Source organism: Bison bison, unplaced genomic scaffold (assembly GCF_000754665.1).
Source record: "Bison bison bison isolate TAMUID 2011002044 unplaced genomic scaffold, Bison_UMD1.0 scf7180017864163, whole genome shotgun sequence".
Taxonomy (NCBI): domain Eukaryota; kingdom Metazoa; phylum Chordata; class Mammalia; order Artiodactyla; family Bovidae; genus Bison; species Bison bison.
In genome coordinates, this window is record NW_011494735.1 from 4,024,739 (window position 1) to 4,046,615 (window position 21,877).

Below are 21,877 nucleotides of genomic sequence, written 5' to 3' on the forward strand. Positions count from 1 at the left end.
ACCAATGAAATGATATATTTTTTTAAATATTAAAAGGTGCTCTTCTGCTCCCATCTCTCAGGTAAGATTGAACCTAGAATAGAAAATCAACAGAATTGTTGAGTGGGTTTGGTTGTTTGATGCAGATATATACACTAGTGGAAAATACTTTTATTAGGAAAAATGAGTTATTTTCTGGATGAAAGAAAATGTCTTATGATACCTAGAGGTGAATTTGGTATTTGAGGTGAATTTGCCCCATAAACGGCAGCCCACCAGGCTCCCCTGTCCCTGGGATTCTCCAGGCAAGAACACTGGAGTGGGTTGTCATTTTCTCCTCCAATGCATGAAAGTGAAATGTGAAAATGAAGTCTCTCAGTCGTGTCCGACTCTTAGCGATTCCATGGACTGCAGCCCACCAGGCTCCTCCATCCATGGGATTTTCCAGGCAAGAGTACTGGAGTGGGTGCCATTGCCTTCTCTGCAACATCATGGGAGGGGGATTGAAAATCTTAGTCTTACTCAGGCTTGAAGAACCCAACTTCTAAACTGGAAATGGATAGAGTCAGACATCAAGTGCTTGAAAGAGATATCCCAGGTGCTGAAATATGTCTTATAGTCAGCTTTCATGTGCCAGCTGGCAAACTTAGTGGTGCTAGAGGAGTACATGGGAACCTGGCATGCTTAGAACGGTATAGAATTTGAACTTCCCATGCCTCAGTCCTTCAGCTTGTACATCTGATTCTAAAGGAACAAGCTGATATAAGTGTACAAACCCTCCAAGAAAGAAAAAAGCCATTCACCCAAAGTCCCTTTCTTATTATTCATTCTCTATTAGTATCTGTTCCACACCTGGCTACCTATTTGGAGGGATGAAGAAGAGTTAACTTACAGAGTCAGAGTTAACTGACTCCCTTATAGCCATCCAATCCAAGTTTCTTCAAAGTTCTGGCAAGCTCACATCTCTCAAAGACCTTGCCCTGGACAGTGACAGAAAGGAGGAGAAGCCCCAGAATAAGGACAGCCTTCACACTGACTGAGAAGCCAGACCTCCAGACTGACCAGGGTGAGCTGGACTTGCTATTTACCATCTTTTCACTTCCCTCTTATATCACTGGTTTGGTCACTCCACCCTCTGAGATATGTGGAAAACAGAAAGAGCTTATTGGTCCACTGACTTAAGAGTTTTCCTTATTACATTTGAAGAGAGATATTCTGATACTCTAAGAATTAACCTGCAAGAAAATAATGAAATGAGATTGCTTAAAGACATTGCTCAGGAAAAACTGGGATTAGCACTATTGCCAAAAAAGAAATTTCCTCCTGTTTTATTATGAAGTTGAGCAAGTTTAGAGGAAAAAAACCTGAATGAACATTTTACTCAATTGAAAATGAGCTCCCATCTTTGATTAACATGCATTTACATTAAGTCATTTTATATGTCTGCAGTATATTGTCTTTATCTTTTTCACTTAAAATTATTTTATATATACTTTTCACAAAAGAACATGACACACTGCCTGTTGTTCTGATCAGTACAGCACAGCACCCTGTGGCTCAGCCAGATTCCTATACTAAATACTTTTGCTGTCTCTTGTAAATTCTTAATTTATAAATCCATGTCTTATTATAATTAGTAAGCATCATGTGAATAACATTCCTAACTCCTTTCTGACAATGGCTTACTTCAATTTCCATGTTAGGACATAAAGTGTCATTGTAAACCAAGGGAACTTTATAGTAAAACCTACAGAGGAATAACAGACTATGCCACCCCAAAATCTTGCCTTTTGCCCAAGGATTATTTTGAGCTGAAAGCAATTGAGAAGAATCAGATCCCAGAAATGTTCTCTCCTCCCCTTATCATCCTGAAAGCAGAACATAAATTTGTGTAGAAACAACCCTTAACACTTACCAGCCTCAAGACAGCACCAGAAGACTACAAAACAGCCATTTTGACTACATATTATCTTCCATCAGTTTGTAGTGTATTTATCGTCCTGAAATTTGGCACCCTTGGCCCCTATTACTCCTTTTCTCTGTGTAGTCTTTCCTCTCAATATATGTTGTTATTTGTCAAGATGATCGATAAATCCAAATTCCAGCCACTTCTTTGAGTTACTCATCTCCGCATTTCTCATAAGTATACATGAGATGTATATGTTACTATACTTGTTTCCTTTTCTCTTGTTAATCTGTTTTTGGTTACAGTCAGTCAGTTCAGTCAGTTCAGTTGCTCAGTCATGTCCAACTTTTTGCGACCCCATGAATCGCAGCATGCCAGGTCTCCCTGTCCATCATCAACTCCCGGAGTTCACTCAGACTCAGGTCCATCGAGGCAGTGATGCCATCCAGCCATCTCATCGTCTGTCGTCCCCTTCTCCTCCTGCCCCCAATCCCTCCCAGCATCAGAGTCTTTTCCAATGAGTCAACTCTTTGCATGAGGTGGCCAAAGTACTGGAGTTTCAGCTTTAGCATCAGTCCTTCCGAAGAAATCCCAGGGCTGATCTCCTTCAGAATGGACTGGTTGGATCTCCTTGCAGTCCAAGGGACTCTCAAGAGTCTTCTCCAACACCACAGTTCAAAAGCATCAATTCTTCGGTGCTCAGCCTTCTTCACAGTCCAACTCTCACATCCATACATGACCACAGGAAAAACCATAGCCTTGACTAGACGGACCTTTGTTGGCAAAGTAATGTTTCTGCTCTTCAATATGCCATCCAGGTTGGTCATAACTTTCCTTCCAAGGAGTAAGCGTCTTTTAATTTCATGGCTGCAGTCACCATCTGCAGTGATTACAGAGACCCAGTCAAAAACTGAAAAGGGTAAAAGGGAAACAAATGTTTCATCCTGTACGGTTTCTAGTGATGAGGATGGAACAATGACAGGCTGGAATACTCCATTCTCCCTAGAGACTGCAGTTGAGATATGGGATAACTGACAACAGACCACCAGAAAGTAAGAATTCTTACCATGTCAGTCTCTCAGCTCTCTGTAGTGCACAGTCAAGAGAGGAGGATAAAACTTTCTCCTTGTCCCTTCCTTTCTGAATTCACAGCAGCAGGAGAAAAACATTTGTGAAAATAGATCTTGAATCATAACTCTTGTGAATTTGGTTTTGGTAATCAACACCTATAGTTATTAACTGTTAACCTCCCAGAAAGAGTTATGTTTCTTTGTCTCTGTCATTTGTCATAAAGATGAAAAGCCATAAGATGAGAATCTCTATTTGCCTTGTTTTATATGCTGAGAACTTGGCTTTGTAACCAGTGAGAATCCTCCCTCTGGTTTCTGCCACTTGAGGGGTGCAGGTTGTCTGTCAAGCTTGCATCAGCAGCTAGTCAGCCAGCTAGGAGCCTAAGACGTAAGTGACAGACAACCTTCTCTTTGTCCAACCGTGCTGGCTCTCAGAGGACTTTGTCTTAATAAGGGGTCTTAGTTTCTAAAGGCCTCTATCACCTCTACCTTCGTTACCAGGCTTGTGAAGGAAAAACTTTCATAGCAGTATCACCTTTCAGGTAACACATGTTAGGAGATCAGTGATTCAAGGTGTCTCACTTTGTGGGAGATAGAGGTTTCTTTTTCACTTATAACAAGGAAGGTCTTTCCTTCCTTAGGCTTTCTCTGGAGTGGCTTTTAATCTTGAGAGGGCTACATTTCTTAAGAGACACCTCTTGTGTCCATGGTTAAATCCTAAAAATAGTTTCAAGCCATAATAGACTCACTGGTTGAGAATCACAACTGGAATACATTTATTTAAGATTTAAACTTTTACACCTAAAAGGAATTTTAAGAGAGCTCACATTTTAACAAAGGTCATATTTTTACCTATGGGAAGATCAAATTGCAACGAAAAGAAAGAAAGGAGAAAGATAGGTATAGAATACCTTGGTTAGTGTGAAGGAAAAAAAAAAAAAAACACTTTCTTAAGATTAGGAGGGGAAGATCAGAAAATAAGCATCAATAACTGCAGACGTCACTCAAGCAGGTATAAAAAATTAAATAAAGATAGCTGGCAAAGAGTTTGGGCAAAGGTCCAGAAAATGCACAGGTAGGCTTGATTTATTGTCTGTTATATTCTAAGCAGACACAACCATGTTCAGACCTTCCCGTATTTTGGGGCTCCACTACAAAAAAAATTTTTTTAATTTAAATATCCTTGAACTATGCTATCTTACTGTTAAACAAAGTATTATAGTAATTGACTTAGATTTCTGATAATAGGCAAGTATGCCTGAGTTCCTTCTTAGATAAACCCTACAATTTTTTCTCAGTGCTATAGAAATATTGACCTTACCATATCTTTGAAATGCAAGCATCCAAAGTAATAACTGTTGCCTAAAGCAAACATGGGACTGGAAAAATATCTAGATTTTAAGAACAAACTGTTATTTGATATTTTCATAAGCTCCCTTACTCCAGATTTTGTCCACAGCCTTCATAAGATTACCTTTTAAAGACAAGTAAAAACTTAGAAGGTGTACCCATAAATCTTGGTAAAAGGGGTCAGCCATCTGAGTGTGTAAACTTACCTTGTTCCATCTGCAGAAACACCATTTAGAGCTAACGATTCTTTCCTAAGCTATTGAATTTTGTACTACTGTACCTGAATGTGGCTAAGATGTTTAATTGAGACCTGCAAGATTGCTGCATCTGTCTATAAGTCTATATTTATCTGTGTATATATGTTATGTATATGGGATATTTTTCTCCCTCTGGATATATTCCTAAAAACTTGTGAAAGGGCTCTATTTAACTGGCTTAAAGAAAATAGAAACATTTGTATAAATTAAGACTAGTCATGGGATTTCCCTGGTGGTCCAGTGGCTAAGATTCTGAGCTTCCAGTAGGGAGGCCCAGGTTCAGTCCTTGGTCTAGGAAACTAGATCCCACATGCTGCAAATAAAGATGCTGCATGCCACAACTAAGATCTGGTGCAGGCAAATAACTAAATATATTTTTTAATAAAATAAATTAGGCTCATCAAATAAGTTTATGTTATCTCTACTACATGTTTGAGATGATAAAATTATAAATTCAATCTAAGAACTCAATTTACATATATTTGCATAAGCTCAGGCTTATTTTTACAATGTGTTAAATCATTTATTATCACATTTTTGCAGTTTAAAAATTGTAAAATACATAAAATTTAACCTCTTAGCCATTTTTAAGTGTACAGTTCAGTAGAGTCAACTATATTCACAACATTCATTGTTGTGTAATAGGTCTCTAGAACTTTTTCATGAAAAAGTAAAACTGTATATCCACCCAAAAACAACTCTCTATTTTTCTCTCCTCCAAGCACCTGGCAACCACTATTCTACTTTCTGTTCCCATGATTTTTACAGGAAACCTAGAATCACAATTTTTTGCTGGTGACTTATCAAGATGTTTCGCAAAAGTGGAATAATACAGTATTTGTTCTTTTATGTTTGGCTTTTTTAACTCAGCATAATATTTTCAAGGCTCATCCATGTTGCAGCATGTGACAGGATTTCTTCCTTCTTTTAAGACTGAAGAATATTCCATTGTATGAATAAAACACACATTATTCATCCGTTTATCAGCAGACATTTGGACTGCTTCCATTCTTGGATATTGTGAGTGAAATGCCACAATGAACATGTGTGTGCAAATATTTTTTTTCAAAATCCTGTCTTTTAATACTTTTGGATATGAGAAGAGGGATTGCCAGATCACTTGGTAATTCTATTTTGAGGGTTTTTTTTTAATATAAAGAGAAATGGTTACATTTTATCACATGTGGGCTTTTTAAAATTTTTATTTATATATTTATTTATTTATTGCTATACTGGGTCTTCAATTAGGACTTCCCTGTAGCTCAAACGGTAAAGAACCTGCCTGCGATGCAGAAGACCAGCGTTTGATCCCTGGGTTGGGAAGTTCCTCTGGAGAAGGGAATGGCAATCCACTCCAGTACTCTTGCCTGGAGAATCCCATTGCTGCACAGGCTTTCTCTAGCTGTCTCAAGTGGGGGCTACTCTCTAATTGCAGTGTGCAGGCTTCTCATTGAGGTGCCTTCTCTACTGCAGAGTGTGGGCTCTACGTCACGTGAGCTTCAGTAGTTGCAGCTCCTGGGCTCTAGAGCACAGGTTCAGTAGTTATGGTGCATGGGCCTAGCTGCTCCGTGGCATGTGAGATCCTCCAGATCAGGGCTTGAACCCCTGTTTCCTGCTTTGGCAGGTGGATTCTTTACCACTGAGCCACTGATGCGAGGAGCCAACTCATTGGAAAAGACCCCGATGCTGGGAAAGATTGAAGGCCAAATGAGAAGGGGGTGGCAGAGAACGAGATGGTTAGATAGCATCACCAACTCAATGGACATGAATCTGAGCAAACTCTGGGAGATAGTGAAGGACAGGGAAGCCTGTGTGCTGAGTCCATGGGGTCACAAAGAGTCAGACACAACTTAGCAACTGAACAACAAGGAAGCTCTATTTTGAATTTTTAAAGGAATTTTCATTGGAGTATAGTTGATTTACAATGTGTTAGTTGGTGTAAACCAACTCAGTTATATATGTATATATATTTATATATTTATAATGGCCATCCTAGTGGGTAGGAGATGATATCTCATTTTTAGTTTAATAGGAATTTCTCTAGTGATTACTGATGATGATGATCTTTTCATATGCTTGTTGGCCATTCCAGGGATCAAGCCCATGCCCCCCACAGTGGAAGGCGGAGTCATAACCACTGGACTGCCAGGGAAGTCCCTCTCTTACCCATTCTTTAATCAGGTTCATCGTTTTGGTGTTGAGCTGTTAAGAGTTCTTTATATATGCTAAATATTGCCCTTTATCAGATATATGATTTACAGTTTTCCTCCCATTCCACAGTTCCTTTTCACTCTGTTGATTATTTACTTTAGTGTGCACGAGTTTTTAAGATATGAACCCACTAATCTGTGTTTGCTGTTGTTGCCTGTGTTTTTGGTGTCTTATCCAAGAAATCTTTGCCAGATCCAAGGTCATTAAGTTTTTCTCCTATGTTTGCATCCAGGAGTTTTACAGTTTTAGGAGGAGATGAGGATTGAGCACAGTTTTCAGAAAGAGTATGGCTGCATTAAAGTTTCCTACTTCTAGGTCTCAGAACCGTGAATCAATACATTTGTTGTTTTTGTGGTGCATTGTTACAGCAGTGCTAGGAAGCAAATTCAGAGGGTGTCTCCCTTGCCACCTTGTTGCACTGGCTGGTTTCTAAGTAGAAGGTAAAAGGAACTTTGGATCTAGGATGTCACCAATTTCACAGCCTAGTAGTATTCTCCATTTTTACAAAAGAATTCTCTTACATGATTTTTCCCAAAAGGAATGGGCTCTAATTTCATATGCTAACTCACAAATTATCCTGAATAAATAAATATATTTAAGGAGTATATTTGTATATAGAGGCAAATGAACTTCTCCATAGTGTAAGTGGGACCACAATCTAGAAGGCTAGAGTTATAGTGACTTTGTGTCCTTGCTAGAAACAAAGGTTCTTTTGAAGTCAATATATACCATGTTCTGGTAAAAGTTCATTATGCCTTTCAAGTATCCTATGAGGACACACAGGTGTACTATGTGAGAAAAATATGAAATTCCATTGTTAGGACTGTGGAGGCCTTAATGAGATTACTATTCTGGATCTTTACATACTCTCACAACTCAAAACCGGCTCACTGGAAGGTGGATATTTTGTAAAAATCTATGCTCCTTGTGGGCCTTCAACTTTGTCTAAGTCAACAAGTGGAAGATGATCTTTCAAATATGGCTTGGCCATTCCTGAATACATCATCATGACCCTTGGTTTGTGTAAGATTCCAGACATCCACCAATTAATATCAACATCCCCTTCCAGTTACTTTCCCATTTCTTTACTCTTTTAAAAACTCTTTTCTTTCCGTCCATTCCCTCCTGAATTCACTCTAATCATCCTTTTATCCTCACCACTCCATTAAAATCATTCAACTGGAAGTCACCAATGAATTCCAGATGTCAAGCCAAAAGCTCAGATTAGTCTTCATCTCATCAAAACCCTCAGTGGCATGTGACACACTTCACTCCCTGTTTTGTGAAACTTGGCTTCTGAGACACCCAACTTTTCTTTCCCTCTTTCCCTCCCTCCCTCCTTTCTTCCTTCCTCTACTTTTCCTCTTCTTTTTCTCCCTTCTCCTTCCCTGTCTTCCCTCCTTTCTCCCTCCCTCTCTCTCTTCTTTCCCTTCTCACCCTTTTCCTTTCTTCCTTGGTTCTCTTACCTCATAAGCTTCTGCCTCTGTCTTTTTTAATTGCATCATTCTATTTCCCCTTTTTCTAGGCATAGGAGCTCCCTATGGTTCAGGCTGATGACATTTTTTCTTTATCCATCAACAATCTCCTGGTGATCTCACCTGGTCCCACTGCTTGAAACACTATCTGGGCACTGATAACCTCGCACAATTATATCTCCAACCATTAAATTGTCCCAGAATTCCAGACTCAGTTCAGTTCAGTCACTCAGTTGTGTTCGACTCTTTGTGATCCCATGCAGCATGCCAGGCTTGCCTGTCCATCACCAACTCCCAGAGCTTGCTCAAACTCACATCCATCAAGTTGGTGAATTCCAGATATATACATCCAAATGAGTACTTGATGTTTCCATTTGGTAGTCTAATCATTTTCTCAAACCCAACATACTCAATAAGAAAATTTTGGACTTCCCTGGTGGCCCAGTGGTTAAGAATCCACCTGCCAATGCAGGGAACATGGGTTCTATCCCTGGTCCAGGAAGATCCCACATGCTGTGAGGCAACTAAGCCCATGCACCACAACTAGAGAGTATCCCCCACTCACTGCAACCAGGGGAAGCCTGAGCACAGCAGTGGAGACCCAGCACAGCCAAAATAAAATAAACAGATAAATAAATCTTTCTTAGGTCAAAAACTATAGAGATATCCTTGATTTCTTTCTCTCATATTCACCTTTTGTCCTTCAACAAACGAAGCTGGCTCTACATTTAAAATATACTCAGTCTTACTTCCTCTCTACTGCTATTATCTCAGTCAAGCCACTTTAATTTCTCTCCCATTGATTCATGGTTCTGGGACCTAAAAGTAGGAAATTTGAATGTAGCCATACTCTTTCTGAAAACTGTACTCAATCCTCATCTCCTCCTAAAACTGTAAAACTCCTGGATGCAAACATAGGAGAAAAACTTAATGACCTTGGATCTGGCAAAGATTTCTTGGATAAGACACCAAAAACACAGGCAACAAAAGCAAACACAGATTAGCGGGTTCATATCTTAAAAACTTTGCACACTAAAGTAAATAATCAACAGGGTGAAAAGGTAACTATGGAATGGGAGAAAAATTGTAAATCATATATCTGATAAAGGGCAATATTTAGCATATATAAAGAACTCTTAACAGCTCAACACCAAAACGATGAACCTGATTAAAGAATGGGTAAAAGAGGGACTTCCCTGGCAGTCCAGTGGTTATGACTCCGCCTTCCACTGCGGGGGGCATGGGCTTGATCCCTGGAATGGCCAACAAGCATATGAAAAGATCATCATCATCAGTAATCACTAGAGAAATTCATATTAAACTAAAAATGAGATATCATCTCCTACCCACTAGGATGGCCATTATAAAACCAAAATATAACAAAACCCCAAACAACAAATAAAATAAGCATTGGTGAGGATGTGGAGAAATTGGAATCCTTGGATCGTGCCAGTAGTATAAACAGAATAATACTGTGTGAATTCTTCTGTGACTTGCTTCTTCCAGTCAACATAATTTTAAGATTCATTTAAGTCATAGTGTGCTGTTAGAGTTCTTGTCTTTTCAGCCTGTGTAGTATTTCATTATATAGATGTCCTACTATTTATCTCCTCTAATACTGGTGGACATCTGAGCTGTTTCCAGTTTTTTGCTGTTAGAAATAATGTGGCTGTATGCATTATTGCAAATGCCCCCCAAGTGCAAAGATGCAAGCTTCCCTGAAGGGTATATGGACATTTACTTGACTTAGAACTGATTAAATTTTTTTGGGAGGTCAACCTAGCAGGTATGAAATGGCACCTGTGATTTCAATGTGCATTTCTTAGATTACCGATGAAGTTGGGTATCATTTTATATATTTATGGACTATTTGTGTGTGTGTGAAATATCAGTTCATGTTTGTTGCTCATTTTCCTACTGGATTTCGGTCATTCTCTTATAGATCTGTAGTTTATTATATATACTTGATATTAATCCTTTGTCACTTTTGTATGTTTCAAGTATGTTTCCCCACTTTAGGACTTGTCTTTTTTTTTTTTAACAGTATGTTAATTGTTTATTTATTGAGAGACTATTTCTCACCCCAGATAGTCATTAGGACTTGTCTTTTCTCTGCCTTTGTGGTATCTTCTAATGAACAGAAGTTCTTACTTTAGTCACATTTACCAATCTTTCCTGTTATGATTTGTACTTGTATATTAAAAAATTCTTCCTTAATCTGAGGTCATAAAATTATTTTCTAAATTTTCTTCTTAATAGTCTATCTTTGCCCCTCCCATTAAGTCCACGTTAATCCACCTAGAACTGATATTTATGTGTAGTATTAGGTAAAGATCTCATTTTTCTATTTCAGTGTAATCCGTAGCAATTTCCATCTTAGCATAAATTCTAGTTTTCATATACATATGGTTTCTGGTACCTCTGTATTTTTCCATGGCCTATTTGTTTATTCTTGTAGAAAGTCTGCACTATCTTATTATAGCCCTTCATATGTGATGGAGCAACTCTTCCCCAGTCTCTTTCTTCATTTACTTTTAATTCCACATAAAATTTAGAACTAGATTGTCATATCCAGTAAGATTTGAAAAACCTCTTGGAATTTGATGGAGCAACTCTTCCCTAGTCTCTTTCTTCATTTACTTTTAATTCCACATAAAATTTAGAACTAGATTGTCATATCCAGTAAGATTTGAAAAACCTCTTGGAATTTGATGGAGCAACTCTTCCCTAGTCTCTTTCTTCATTTACTTTTAATTCCACATAAAATTTAGAACTAGATTGTCATATCCAGTAAGATTTGAAAAACCTCTTGGAATTTGATGGAGCAACTCTTCCCTAGTCTCTTTCTTCATTTACTTTTAATTCCACATAAAATTTAGAACTAGATTGTCATATCCAGTAAGATTTGAAAAACCTCTTGGAATTTGATGGAGCAACTCTTCCCTAGTCTCTTTCTTCATTTACTTTTAATTCCACATAAAATTTAGAACTAGATTGTCATATCCAGTAAGATTTGAAAAACCTCTTGGAATTTGATGGAGCAACTCTTCCCTAGTCTCTTTCTTCATTTACTTTTAATTCCACATAAAATTTAGAACTAGATTGTCATATCCAGTAAGATTTGAAAAACCTCTTGGAATTTGATGGAGCAACTCTTCCCTAGTCTCTTTCTTCATTTACTTTTAATTCCACATAAAATTTAGAACTAGATTGTCATATCCAGTAAGATTTGAAAAACCTCTTGGAATTTTAATAGGCTTTGCATTAATGCTAAGTCACTTTGGAGGGAACTGTCACACTTACTACGTTAAACTTTCCTGTTCATGAACTTGGTATGTCTGTTGACTTTGGGTCTATATTAGTGCCTTCCATTAAAGGTTTAAAACTTTCTCCAAAAGGGCTTGAACTCTTTATTAGATTTAATACTAGCTACTTTATATCTGGTTTCTATACCATTGTGTTCACAAAGTTTTCTAACCTGTTGATCCTGATGCTTTATCTGGGGAGTCTTTCATGCCGTCTCCCGTCTTCTGTAAGTAATCGCCACTAAGTCCCCCTGTCACATGCTCTAGATTGGCTCTTCTGATCCTAAGTGGATTACTGCTTTGCTACTGAATCTTCCTAAATTTCTTTCCACACCTGTAAAATGAGGAACTCCAATGGAATTGATTTGGTGCTTACATTAAAAATACCACATGGGAAAGTGGCCAGTATGTCCCTTCAACTGCTTTCTTCCAAGACAACACACGGTTTTCTTTCTTTGTGTGCTCATGGAATTTTGCACATTGTAGTCATTTTGAGTATTCATTGGGTATAAATTATTTCTTGACTCTCAAAGGACAGAAAGAATATTCCTTGACTCATATCCCCTTTCCAAATGTCATGTATAGCATCAGAGTGGGCACTCAAATGCCAAAAAAAAATAGGCTCTTTCACCTAGGGATAAAAACAAAACAGGTACTATGTAACTAAGTAAAATTAAGCCCACACTCTTACACCTACCATGAGAAATCTATTCAGAATGACATTAGAATTCTATACTCTTCAAAGAGATGTTAAATATATTTCCCAAATAATCTATATATAAATGCAAAATATGTAGGTACAAAACTCCTTTCTTTCAAATGACTCTTTTTATGAGCATTGAGCAAATTTAGAAATATTTTCAGTATAAATATAAAAAGGGTTTATTAACTGCTTTCATCAGAAGAATGAGAATATTATTTTCCTCACTATCTGAACTTTGGGTTTGACTGTACTGCTGTGACTTAGGAGGAACAATGGATTAGAAAAGAATCTTTCAGATCTTTCTTGAATGAGAGCTTGGCTTGGATTTTTCTGTTCTTGAGTTCGCACTTAATTGGTTATATTACTTGGGGTATGAATGCATATGCTTAACTGTTTCCTCTATTATAAGGTGAAATTACTGAAGTATGACTTACCCTTTTCTTTCTTACAAAGTTATCACTAGATGGCAGTACACTAATATTTTTAAATACCTAAAATATTTTAAAATGTTAAAGAGTTTAAGCTACTGTAAAAAAAAAATCACAAAATATTTTAAAAGATACCAACTTTTACCACTAAAATAAATATATTTTAAAGCACCCATTATTGAAAAAGCTGTGGGAAAATATGCATCTTCACGTATAGATGTGGTGAAAGTCAGAGAGCAACTTCGTGTATCAAAAAATTTCAATTGTTCATACTTATTAAATCAAGCACCACAAGAAACTACTTTTTGGAAAAGATATGCATTTAGATTTACTTGTAAGTAAGATCATTAGAGTACCCTTTATACAAGTCAGAAATCTAGTGGAATAACCTGAGTACCCAATTATAAGAACTTTATACAGCCTAGCTATACAGTCTTTCTATAAAACTGACTTATTCACACATTTAAGTCCAGAAACTTCTGCTTACTAATTACATTCCATCAGACTCAGGCATGTGTTCCTAAACTATATCAATAGTACTTTTTCCAGTGATTTCATGGCTTGGTATTATGGAAACCAACAAAATACAACTATGAACACAATTGGTTCAAAGAAAACTTTGTTAAATGCTTTAGAAAGACTGGCTAAAGATGAGTTACTTTAAAATTCACAGTTGTGCTTGCCTCTGCAGCAAATACACAAAAATTGGAAGGATACAGAGAAGATCAGCATAGATATCTCATCCCAGAAGTGTTCCTATAAAAGGGAGCAGAGAATGATGTTGTCCTTGGAGGGTTATGTAGAGTCCATGGAGAGTTCTTTGTAAGATAGACGTTTACCAGGGCACTTTGCATGGTGATAAAAATCATCCAGCAAAGAGGGAGAAACTCAGATGCAGTAAACACTCAGCTTGAACTGGAGTAGTAAGAGGGCTGTGATGAAGATTGCCTGTGGAAAAAATAAATGCTGGAAAGGATGTGGAGACAGGGGAAGGCTCCTACACTGTTAGTGGGAATATAAATTAGTAAAGTCACTATGGAGAACAGTATAAAATAGAGCAACTGTTTTTGTTTTTCAGTTGCGAAGTCATGTCCGACCCTTTGCGGCCCCATGGACCGCAGCAGGCCAGGGTTCCCTGACCTTCACTGTCTCCCGGAGTTTGCTCAAACTCATGTCCATTGAGTCAATGATGCCATCCAACCATCTCATCCTCTGTTGCCCCTTTCTTCTCCTGCCCTCAATCTTTTCCAGCATTTCAGGGTCTTTTCCAATAAGCTGGCTCTTCACATCAGGTGGCCAAAGTATTGGAGCTTCAGCTTCAGCATCAGTCCTTCCAATGAATATTCGGGATTGATTTCTTTTAAAACTGACTGCTTTGATCTCCTTGCAGTCCAAGGGAGTCTCAAGGGTCTTCTCCAACACCACAGTTTGAAAGCATCAGTTCTTCAGTACTCATCCTTCTTTGTGGTCCAACTCTCACATCCATACATGGTTACTGGAGAAACCATAGCTTGGACTATGTGAACCTTGGTTGTGATGGTTCAAGCAAAGTGATGTCTCTGCTTTTTAATATGCTGTCTAGGTTTGTCATAGCTTTTCTTCCAAGGAACAAGCATCTTTTAATTTCATGGATGCAGTCACCATCCAAGGTGATTTTGGAGCCCAATAAAATGAACTCTGTCACTATTTCTGTTTTTTCCCCATCTATTTGCCATGAAGTGATGAGACCAGATGCCATTATCTTAGTTTTTTAAATGCTGAGTTTTAAGTCAGCTTTTTCACTCTCCTCTTTCACCTTCATCAAAAGGATCTTTAGCTCCTCTAGCTTTCTGCTATTAGAGTGGTGTCATCTGCATACCTGAGGTTATTAATATTTCTCCCAGCAATCTTGATTCCAGCTTATGATTCATCCAGCCCAGCATTTCACATGATGTACTCTGCATAAAAGTTAAATAAGTAGACTGAATGATATACAGCCTTGATGTACTCCTTTCTCAATTTTTAACTAGTCCATTTTTCCATATCTGGTTTTAACTGTTGCTTCTTGATCTGCATACAGATTTCTCAGGAGGCAGGTAAGGTGGTCTGGTATTCCCATCTCTTGAATTTTCCACAGTTTGTTGTGATTCACACAGTCAAAGGCTTTCACATAGTCAATGAAGCTGAAGTAAATGTTTTTCCGGAATTTTCTTGCTTTTCCTATGACCGAATGAATGTTGGCAATTTGATCTATGGTTCCTCTGCCTTTTCTAAATTCAGCTTGTACATCTGGAAGTTCTTGGTTCACATACTGTAGAAACCTAGCTGGAAGGATTTCGAGCATAACCTTACTAGCATGTGAAATGAGTACAACTTTACAATAGTTTGAACATTCTTTGGCATTGCCCTTCTCTGAGATTGGATTGAATACTGACCTTTATCAGTCTTGTGGCCACTGCTGTGTTTTCCAAATTCACTGGCATATTGAGTGCAGCACTTTAACAGCATCATCTTTTAGGATTTGATATAGCTCAGCAGAAATTCCATCACCTCCACTACCTTTGTTCCTAAGGCCCACTTGACTTCACACTCCAGGATGTATGTCTCTAGGTGAATGACCGCACCATTGTGGTTATACAGGTCATGAAGACCTTTTTTGTATAGTTTTTCTGTGTATTCTTGCCACTTCTTCTTAATATCTTCTGCTCCTGTTACTACTTACCTTTTCTGTCCTTTATTGTACCCATCTTTGCATGGAATGTTCCCTTGGTATCTCTATTTTCTTGAAGAGATCTCTAATATTTCCCATTCTACTGTTTTCCTCTATTTCTTTGCATTGTTCACTTAAGAAGGCTTTCTTATCTCTCCTTGCTCTTCTTTGGAACTCTGCATTCAGATGGGTATATCTTTCTCTTTCTCCTTTGCCTTTCACTTTTCTTTTCTCAACTATTTGTAAGGCCTCCTCAGACAACCATTTTGCCTTCTTTCATTTTATTTTCTTGGGGATAGTTTTGGTAACTGCCTCCTGTACCTGCATCCATATTGCTCCAGGCACTCTGTCTATCAGACCTAATCCCCTGAATCTATTTGTCATTTCCACTGTAAGATCATAAGGGATTTAATTTAGGTCCTACCTGAATGGCCTAGTGGTTTTCCCTACTTTCTTCAATTTAAGTCTGAGTTTTGCAATAGGGAGCTCATGATCTGTGTCATAGTCAGCTCCAGGTCTTGTTTTTGCTGACTGTACAGAGCTTCTCCATTTCAGCTGCAAAGAATATAATCGATCTGATTTCAGTATTGACCATCTGGTGATGTCCATGTGTAGAGTCACCTCTTTTGTTGTTGGAAGAGGGTGTTTGCTAAGACCAGCTTGTTCTCTTGGCAAAACTCTGTTAGCCTTTGCCTTGCTTCATTTTTTACTCCAAGGCCAAATTTCCTGTTTGACCACATCCGATTTACCTTGATTCATGGATGTAACATTCCAGGCTCTTATTCAATATTGTTCTTTACAGCATTGGACTTAACTTTCACCACCAGACACATCCAGAACTGGGTGTCATTTCTGCTTTGGCTCAGCCTCTTCATTCTTTCTGGAGCTATTCCTCCAGTCTTTCCAGTAGCATATTGGACACCTATTGACCTCAGGGGCTCATCTCTCAGTGTCTTATCTTTTTGCCATTTCATCCTGTTCATGGGGTTCCAAAGCAAGAATACTGAAGTGATTTGCCATTCTCTTTTCCAATGGACCACATTTTGTCAGAACTCCACACCACGACCCGTCCACATGACCCTGCAATCCCACTCTGGGCATATATCCAAAGAAAAACATTATCTGAAAATAATCACGCATCCCAATATTCATTGCAGGATTGTTTACAATAGCCAAGACATGGAAACAACCTAAATGTCCATCAACAGAGGAACAGATAAAGAAGATGCGGTGCATATATACAATGAAGTATTAGCCATAAGCAAGAATGAAATAATGCCATTAGTAGCAACATAGATGGACCTAGAGAGTGTCATACTGAGTGAAAGTAAGCCAGACAGAGAAGGAGCAATATCATATAGCACCCTCATATGTGGGATCTAAAAAGAAATGATACAAATGAACTTACAAAACAGAAAGAGACTCGCTGACTTAGAGAACGAGCTTATAATTGCCCTGGGGAAGGATGAGGGTAGGGATAGTTAGAGAGTTTGGGATGGACATGTACACACTGCTTTATTTAAAATGGATAACCAACAAGGACCTACTGTAGAGTCCATGGAACTCTGCTCAGTGCTAAGTGGCAGCTTGGATGGGAGGAGGGTTTGGGGGACATGTACATGTATGGCTGTATTCCTTCGCTGTTCATCTGAAACTATCACAACATTGTTTGTTAATCAGCTGTATCCCAACACAAAATAAAAAGTAAAAAAAAAAGACTGCATGTGGATACACTGCCATTGGCAGGAACAAAGGCCCTTCATCCCAGTGAAAAAAGGCTAAGGAAGGGAGGGTGAGCCCAGGGAAAATGTGAGCTTTATATGGTGGCCAGGAGCGGAGAATTTTGTATCAGTTGCTTCTGTTCTGGCAGTGTAAAGTGAGGCCAGGTTATCTACTGAGAGAAGAGTGTGGAAGGCCAGTGGTTGGCATGTGCGCTGGGACTTTGAAATGAGAGAAGTAAATGGTAAATGGGACTTTGAAGTGAGAGAAGTAAAATGGCAGCCATTTTGAAGAGTCAGGACACCAACACTGAAGGATTGCAGAGAAGTGACTAAGACAACCAGGCAGACTTGAGAGGCCATTTGAGATTTGTGGTTATGAATTTAATGTGAGGGAAACTCCCTCGGGGTCTGGTGGTTAGGACCCCAGCTTTCACTGGTGAGGGTGGGGGTTCAATCTCTGGTCAGAGAACTAAGATCCCTCAAGCCAGTGGCATGGCCGAAAGTACAAAAATAAATAAATAAAGTGAGATCTGTGAACATGCTTATGAATTTTTCTGCAGCCATATCCATCTTCTTTGGTACAGGTAAGGAGGTAGGAAATACCAAGTGTCACATCATTTTTTCCTAAGATATACATAGGCACTTTTTCAGAGACACTAAATCGCTCTGAACAGAAAAAGACAAGATATGAATTGCAAAGATGTATTGAAAATGCTTAGCATGCATGATTTCATACCTGTGATTAATTAGCAATGATTTCAATATTTGCAAAATTATCTGCCTCTGAATTCAGTCATAAGGCATTAATCTAAGCAAATAAAATTAAGAGAAAGCAACAATTTATCTAATCCTTCTTTATATTCTTTCATGATCAGCAAGGTGCATAAATGAGTTTTTTAAAAGGCTTAAAATACATTGATAAATAAATTCTGAGTTTATTCCTAAAGTTGTGTAAATGCAGCATTTCTAAGAAAACATCTAATTCAAAGGTCACACTTTATGAAAACAAAATCCTTAGGGCAGGCTGTTTTCATTTTTAGCTATTTGGCATTCTGCTTCCTTTTAAATTTTATATTGCCCAACAAGAGTAGTTATCTTTTACTATTTTTAGAGACAACTCCACAGATGAAGGTGTCACAGGCTTACACAGGTGGGATTTTTGCCTAAGATCAATTTGTTTAATATAACAAAAAAGTATTCTTTTGTTATATTTATATTGAGTATTGAGGAGTACTTCCGTCATTCAAGATTACGTCTGGGTTATTTAATTAAGAAATGAATGTACTGGAGATATATTTGATAATCAACATTTTAGACAAATATTCACTAGCTTAAGTCAATTAACAAACTTAAATATACTCTAGGCTAATATCAAACAATAAACACATGAGGCAAACATTAAGCCTCTTAGAAGGAAGACCATGTGCTTCCGCTTCTGTAAAAACATTATTTGTTTGAAAGAACGGTAGCATAAACTTCCACTCAACTATTATTTCCTTAATATGAAAAAGAGATGAAATAAGCTGAAGAAAGAAAACGCCACTGCTAGACTCTGCAATCCTGAACATAACTCCTGAGATCTTGGTTTGACACTTGTTTTTCCATGCCACCCTGTATAGAAAGATGAAACAAATGGTAATATGGTTAAAGGGAGTACATCAAGGTTGTATATTGTCACTCTGCTAATTTAACTTATATGCAGAGTATACCATGTATAATTACAGGTTGGATGAAGCACAAGCTGGAATCAAGATTACCAGGAGAAATATCGATAACCTCAGATATGCAGATGATACCACCCTTATGGCAGAAAGTGATGAAGAACTAAAGACCCTCTTGATGAAAGTGGAAGAGGACAGTGAAAAGAGTTGGCTTAAAACTCAACACTCAGAAAAGATCATGGCATCTAGTCCCATCACTCCATAGTATATAGATAAGAAAACAATGGAAACAGTAAGAGACTTTATTTTGGGGGGCTCCAAAATCACTGCAGATGGTGACTGCAGCCATGAAATTAATAGACACTTGCTCCTTTAAAGAAAAGCTATGACCAACCTCAACAGCATATTAAAAAGCAGAGACATTACTTTGCCAACAAAGGTCCATCTAGTCAAAACTATGGTTTTTCCAGTATTCATGTATGGATGTGAGAGTTGGACTATAAAGAAAGCTGAGTGCTGAAGAATTGATGCTTTTGAACTATGGTGTTGGAGAAGACACTTGAGAGTCCCTTGGACTGTAAGGAGATCCAACCAGTCCATCCTAAAGGAAATCAGTCCTGAATATTCATTGGAAGGACTGATGCTGAAGCTGAGACTCCAATACTTTGTCCACCTGATGCAAAGACCCTGATGCTGGGAAAGATTGAAGGTGGGAGGAGAAGGGGACGACAAAGGATGAGATGGTTGGATGTCATCACTGATGCGATGGACGTGAGTTTGAGTAGGCTCTGGGGAGTTGGTGATGGACAGGGAAGCCTGGCATGCTGCAGTCCATGGGATCTCAAAGAGTCAGACAGGACTGAGTGACTAAACTGAACTGAAAGCTGAATTTGGGTATCAAACTAGAAACCAGACAACAAGAATCAAAGATTAGGAAAAACTATTTCAACTATCCATTCATCTAGCCATTGGCTCATTCATTAAAAAAAAATAGCTATGGAAAGGATATGTCTGAATTCAACCTGAAAAATACAGTGATGACATTGACAAATATGGACTAAAGTACAAAAAAGCTTTTCCTTAGAGCACACCTTGAATTCTGTGGAAGAAAATGAAAAACAATTAATGAATTAGAGTCAGAATTTAAAAATGATGTTTTATGCTGCATTTCAGGGATCCTTGTGCCAATATTGATTGAGGAGAAATCAATCAATTTTTGAGAGTTCAATGTAATTTTGAAAAAAACTTTGCTGTTAAAAGCCAACATCATGGTAGGAAGATTAAAAATGAGAAAAGTAGTACCTTACTCAGGCTTACAGAACCCAAGTTCCAAACTGGAAATGGCTGAAGTCAAACACCAAGGGCTGACAGACACATTCCAGGTGCTCAAATGTATCTTATGTAATAGTCAGCCTACATGTGCCAGCTGGCAAATTTAGTGGCAATAGATGGGGAAACAGTGGAAACAGTGTCAGACTTTATTATTTGGAGCTCCAAAATCACTGCAGATGGTGACTGCAGCCATGAAATTAAAAGGTACTTACTCCTTGGAAAGAAAGTTATGACCAACCTAGATAGCATATTCAAAAGCAGAGATGTTACTTTGCCAACAAAGGTCCATCTAGTCAAGGCTATGGTTTTTCCGGTAGTCATGTATGGATGTGAGAGTTGGACTGTGAAGAAAACTGAGTGCCAAAGAATTGATGCTTTTGAACTGTGGTGTTGGAGAAGACTCTTGAGAGTCCCTTGGACTGCAAGGAGATCCAACCAGTCCATTCTAAAGGAGATCAGTCCTGGGTGTTCTTTGGAAGGAATGATGCTAAAGCTGAAATTCCAGTACTTTGGCCACCTCATGCGAAGAGTTGACTCATTGGAAAAGACTCTGATGCTGGGAGGGATTGGGGGCAGGAGGAAAAGGGGACAACAGAGGATGAGATGGCTGGATGGCATCACCGAATCGACAGACTTGAATTTGAGTGAACTCTGGGAGTTGGTGATGGACAGGGAGGCCTGGCGTGCTGCAATTCATGGGTTGCAAAGAGTTGGACATGACTGAGTGACTGAACTGAACTGAGAGGAGTACATGGGGACCTGGTATGCTTAGAATGTTGTAGAATTTGACCCTTTCATGCGTCAATCCTTCACTTGGTACATTTGATTCTAAAGCAACAAGTCAATGTTTTGAATAATTGTAAGTGTACAAACCCACCAAGAAAGGAAAAAACCATTTGTTCAAAGTCCCTTTCTTATTATTCATCTTCTATTAGTATCTGTTCCACACATGATTACCTGTTTGAAAGGAGAAAGAGAAGTTAACTTACAATTTGCCAGACTGACTCCCCTAAAGCCATCCATTCCAAGTCTTTTCAGAGTTTTGGCAAGCTCACATCTCTCAAAGACCTTGCCCTGGACAGGGACAGAAAGGAGGAGAAGCCCCAGAATAAGGAGAGCCTTCATCTTGACTGAGAAGCCAAAAGTCCAGGCTGACCAGGGTGAGCTGGTCTTGGTATTTAACATCTTTTCACTTCCCTCTTATCTGACAGGTTTGGAAGCTCCACCCTTTGAGACATGTGGTAAATAGGAAATGCTTATTGGTCCACTGACTTTAAATTTTTTCTTTCTTATGTCTGAAGAGGGACATTCTGATGTCCTAAGAACTAATCTGCAAGAAAATTATGAAATGACATTGCTTGAAGACATTGCTCAGGAAGAATTTGGCACTATTGCTAAAGAGGAACTTACACCTATTTTATTGTGAATTCCAGTTCAGTTCAGTTCAGTTGCTCAGTCGTGTCCGATTCTTTGCAACCCCATGAATTGCAGCACTCCAGGCCTCCCTGTCCATCACCAACTCCCAGAGTTCACTCAAACTCACATCCATCGAGTCAGTGATGCCATCCAGCCATCTCATCCTCTGTCGTCCCCTTCTCCTCCTGCCCCCAATCCCTCCCAGCATCAGAGTCTTTTCCAACGAGTCAACTCTTCCCATGAGGTGGCCAAAGTACTAGAGTTTCAGCTTTAACATCATTCCTTCCAAAGAACACCCAGGACTGATCTCCTTTAGAATGGACTGGTTGGATCTCCTTGCAGTCCAAGGGACTCTCAAGAGTCTTCTCCAACAC

General features: G+C 38.6%; 1 pseudogene; it reads right to left on the reverse strand.

Annotated features, from left to right (window-relative positions):
* Positions 1-21,212, reverse strand: part of LOC104989765 — a 24,389-nt pseudogene extending 3,177 nt beyond the window's left edge.
* Between the last annotated feature and the right edge of the window lie 665 nt (positions 21,213-21,877).